The sequence below is a fragment of the Neodiprion lecontei genome, chromosome 1 (assembly GCF_021901455.1).
Source record: "Neodiprion lecontei isolate iyNeoLeco1 chromosome 1, iyNeoLeco1.1, whole genome shotgun sequence".
Taxonomy (NCBI): domain Eukaryota; kingdom Metazoa; phylum Arthropoda; class Insecta; order Hymenoptera; family Diprionidae; genus Neodiprion; species Neodiprion lecontei.
The window spans coordinates 3,528,829-3,533,999 of NC_060260.1; the positions used below are offsets into that span (position 1 = coordinate 3,528,829).

General features: G+C 43.2%; 1 long non-coding RNA gene across 1 annotated transcript; it reads left to right on the plus strand.

Moving 5' to 3' along the window:
• The first annotated feature begins 1,628 nt into the window (after positions 1 to 1,628).
• LOC124294519 lies at positions 1,629 to 3,855 on the plus strand. The gene is made up of 3 exons (XR_006904400.1): positions 1,629 to 1,931; positions 2,783 to 3,044; positions 3,791 to 3,855. It is a non-coding gene; the product is annotated as an uncharacterized LOC124294519 (long non-coding RNA).
• Positions 3,856 to 5,171: the final 1,316 nt, after the last annotated feature.

Here is a 5,171-nt window from a genome sequence, read left to right on the forward strand (position 1 = left end):
GCGGTATATGGAAGAAAGGAAGATGCGCTACCCCGATAATTATTCATTATCGTAAAAATAGCCGCTGCAAGGGTGGAAATACCGAGGGGTTTATGGCGGGAGGAGAATTAAATGGAACGAGATTTTAGATTGGTTGGCGAACCGCTGCGTGGGAAGCAGACGGGGTGGAAAAACAGGACCTACTGTTCGTGACCCCTGCCAACCAGCGCCATCGTCCACCCTTGCCAAGTCCTTCTCGGTTCATCGAATACGCGATATGCGCCGCCACTTACAGCGCCACCGGGAATTCGCGCTTGGGGAATCTGGATCTGTGAAAGGATCTGTGGAAACAAAGCGAGCGGAGAAAGTAAGAGCAGAAAATAATGAGGAAAAATAAAAAAAAATTGGACTGGTTGCGTCAAATTTTGCACTCTTGTTTTATTCAAACCAGTCGAAACAATTTTTTTTTTTAACTGTTCTGTAGTTTTATGTTCGTGTAATTTTAGTCACCAAAAGAACAACTTGTATTTTTTTTTAATGACTGATCAGTGCATCGTAAGTAATTAAAGATCGACAAAGTAAGAAGCAAATTGGGATCAAGGGGGATGAAATAATAAGATTAGGTGTAGTTTTATCTTGAAACAAATGTAAAAAAATAGCTCGCGTGCACTGATCACAACATTGAGCTTGATCAAACGCCGATCGTCTGTCTAAGATTTTCTAAATTTCTTTCTCATCCCTCGAATGATTTTTGACAATTCGTATAAGCCGCGATTTTCCACCCCCGTGAATCTTGACGTCGTTATACCACAGTAACGATTTCCCATCGGTCTGTCACTCGCTTCAAGTTAGCGCCGGATCCTCGGAGTCTCGTCAAAATTTCAACCCAGAGCGTGTAAAAAAGTTTCACGTTTTTTCCGACAGTTTTGAAGTCCGAGAGTTTCGCCAACCTCGCAAAATCGTTCGACGTCGCACATCCATCACCGAGGAATAATAATGTAAAATAGTTCACTGATCAAGTCGCACGCACTCGCGAATCGTCGTTGCGAATGTTTCGCACGTTTACCGTAAAACTCGGTGGACGGAAATTAGATCTGAAAACACTTGAAACTGGACGGCGATTTTCTTCCTCAACGCGGTGGGCGCGACTGCCTGGCTGGCAGGCCACAGCACAACTAACGCGGGAATCCTGCAATAAAGGGGATCATTTTGAATCCGTGTCAAGTGTACGAAATTTATAGCTTCCCCTCTCTTTCCCCGTACTCCTGAGGGCCTTTCCAAAGTTCCACCCCCCCCCCCCCCCCCCCCCCCTCAGATCCTGCAACCCACCCCTCTTCTCGCCCTGCAGAATGGGGCGCCGCTAACACCCGACGATTAATTCCTCATCCGGTTATGCTGGACTCGCAAAAATCCCGTCCGATGTTATCCCGTTGCAATGATGCAACGCGAACAGAGCAGCAAAACTAGCCGAGAAGATCCATCGTTACGCATTTGTAACATACCTACTTTCAATATCCCGAATTTTTATAACACGTCATTTGTTCACTTTGACTTATTCCTTATTTTTACCTGAGTTTAAAATCCGGAGGTTTCAGCTTCTCCAGCCTTCTTCGCCAAATACAGCGTAGTCCGGAGAACTCCAGGTGATGCTGCCGGTCCGCTGTTCGACCGGGTTCTGTCGCTGGTCCGTACCGAGGGGTAGAGCACCAGGGGAAAGTGATTTATGACTTCGGAGAGCCCAGGTATAGTCGGCTCTCTCATTCACAGCAACTGGTGTATCCGATCCCCGAATACCGGGGTGCGACTTCTCGCGTTCGTCTACCAGTTGGCGCATTTACGCCTCTCGCTGCAGACCGCAGACTCAAACGCACTTTTTGATCGCCTACCGGATCGCCGAGGACAACGATTTAGTGCCGAACAACCTTTCGCGGAATGGAGCATACAGTGGATTGGTGATTATAAATGTTTTATTCGCATTACAATATCGACCATTTACGAAATTCGATTCGAAAAGTTTTTGTATCAGCTTTGTACAGTTGGTAATTATAATTGTATTATGGAATTGAAAAGATGTATGAAACTCTGATGTGAAAGTTTGAATGATTCTTAATGGCAGACGTGGAGATTCGTAAGATTTTATTACCAACCGAGATCATTATTTTGAAAGTCTTGCTACCAATTAGTACTAAAGAAAAACTTATATTCTACTAATATATCCATGCCATATGCGGCACGTATTACGTCCGATGCAGTCGTCAGGCTTGCAGCTCACATCGCTGTGAAAGTTTTCGAATAACGGAACCAGGTTGTGCATATGCGTGTCAAATCGTCCAGCGGAAGGGCGAGGAGATCGCATGTGGCAGAATTACGGTTAAAAAACGTGTTCCAAAAACACGTCCAAGGAAAAAATTAAGGTAGATGAAAGGGAAAGCCGAATGGGACAAGCAAAATTCAAAATCTCGTGTAAAATCGTTGAGAACAATTTTTTACTGATCTAACTGATTTCCCAAGACTGATCGGGTTGGTAAAACGGGACTGCTGTTATCGCTTCGTCGATTTCGACGCGTCGCGAGCCGGGATATCTGGTTCGGATATGCAGACCGTTCTCCTTCGTAGGTAACGGAGGATGATCCTGCGGCAGAGTTTCAAGGAACCTAACGCGAACCGACGGGGACAGAAAGAGCGAACAGAATCCGTTCCTCGAGTTGACGGAAGCGCATATAATCTTATCGCGGGCGAGATGAAATCTTTTGCAAATCAGTTTTTAAGCACCAATATTTTACACCACTTTTCTCGATTTCAGCCCTCCTTGCCAATATCGCAGTCAGAAATTTCGCGACGCGTCAAAGTTACGGTCGAGGACCAGGAAGGAAGCGTGTATAATGAAGAAACGCGGTAAAGGAGGAAGACACGGAAGAGGAAAAGGGACCGGGCACCACTAGCCACCCCCGAGGATCATCAATCACCGGGACCGAGACAATCCGAGACAATCGATGTGCGCGCCCGACCAACGAACAGCTGTCGCCTCGCCGGTTCGACCGATTCCACGTCGTCCACGTTTCGGGGTGGGTATACACCATCCCCCGATTGTAAACATGTGCCAAAAATTGGAAAACGGCAACGAAAAAGAAGAAAAATACAAAAAACTGGAAATTAGGAACGGTAAACGCTTAAGCTTTGCCGATTTTCATGAGCATGAGAGATTCAGGGTGATTTTTTGAAAAAATTTCAACGATTTTGAGCTTTTCCTACGACTTTTTCTACGACACCTCGAGGAGTGTGCACGTCGACGGGCAGGAGGAGATGCGTTTGTATCGAGGCATCGCCTCTCGTCGCATCGCATCGCATCGTATTGTATCATATCGTATCATATCATATGTCGCATCGCGCGGCGATGGCATCGGGGGAAAAATATGGTGGTAGGGTAAAGGCGGGAGGGTGGAGGGGGGGAAGATCCCGTATATTGCCCGCTACGTTTCATAAATAACTTTCATATTGCGAAAAAATACAATTTCAATATTACGTACGATGGGCATGCCAATATTGCATAGACGGCGTGATAGATAGACGCGGCGTTATTGTCCTTTATAAAAACATAACCATTTGTTTTAGAAATTCATATTTTATACCTCGATGTGTGTGCGCGCATGCGTGCGCGTGTGTTTGCGAATCCATATGTTGCATGGATTTTTTTCAATTTCTTTACATCAATATTCTTCCCGGGCAAAGTGTTTCGTGAAAATATCCTCACGAAAATTCGATCAAATTTTCGTTGGTGCGAATTTTAAAAAACTGATTTTTTACTTCACAGAGTTCTTGGTGGATAATTCATCGAAATTTCTGGGAGAGAGATGTATTTTTATTTTTTTTGAAGACAGAAAAAAGAAAAAATGAAGAGTCAGTTTTCTGCAATGCGGGAGAAAAAGGAAGACGGAAAGCGTTTTGACTGTGAAACGAGGAAACGGAGACGTGCAGCGACAGAAATTAAGATATGGCTTCGCTCTCCGTCCGGAATTATATTAATAATCGCGGAGGGCGTTATCTCCTTTCTTCGACGCAACTATGGCCGCGTCCCACGTTGCTTAATTAAATTTCTCAGGATTTTATATTACACCTGTGACGGTTCACGGATGCGGGAATATTGTGCGAAAGTCGAGTGAAACGATCCCGTATATTAAACGTGATTTAAAATAGCAAGTGGTAGAAGATATTTGGCGAGGATTGAAGCTCAAAGCTGCAGACCGAGATTCAAACTGAGAAGACTTTTGGGACTGCACGGGATCGCACCAAGTGTCGATAAGTTCGGGATCGCTGACGTGGAGTCGGTAACTGAGGCCAGTTACGTTACCAACTGCTAAAATTATTCTTCTCGTCGTCACTGAACCATCGGTAAGTCTCCTCCAACACTTTACCGCATAATGTTATATCGCCAATTTTTTATGGATCGTTGAACAGGATTCTGGATAAGATTCATGATTAAGATATCTATTTTATGATTCGTGGAAATTGTTCATTGTTATTGCGGCCAGGTTCGACCAATCAGTCATTTGTGCGATGGAATCGAAAGTTCCGTTATCGATTCGCAGCCTCGTAATATCGACAAAGGTAGAAAAATTTAGAATCATCGGTCATTTATTGGTTTGGCCATGTGATCGGGAATTTATTTTTTGCATTCGTTTACCGCTTGACTCTTTACACTTTGTTTTCAACGTAAGTTTTTCTATGATTTCTTTTTGAGTTTTGACAGTGTTGAATGTCGGTAAAGAAGATCTCGCATTGACCGTTGTACGTATCGTGAAATTGATAGATTTATACAATTCACCTGTCTATGAACGATCAGTAATACCCATCTATTTCATCGAGAAAGCGAATGAATTTGATCGAAATAAGAAATAATTGAGACAATACATTTCATAAATTAATTAACAATATATTTCATAAATTTAGTCGCTAATTTATAGGCATTTAGTATCGCACGACAAAATCTAAGTGAGATTTGTGAAGCAAAAAAATTATAAAATAAATAAATAAATCAACGAAGGAATCATTAACGATAAAAACACAATTAAAAACGAGCCTCCTGAAAAAGGAATATTCAATACCTGTAACACATTCGAAATTGTTAAACATTGGTTCCGGGGAATTCGGTTGATCCATGGGGGATTTGTTTCACTTTCTAAAATTTTAGCCCG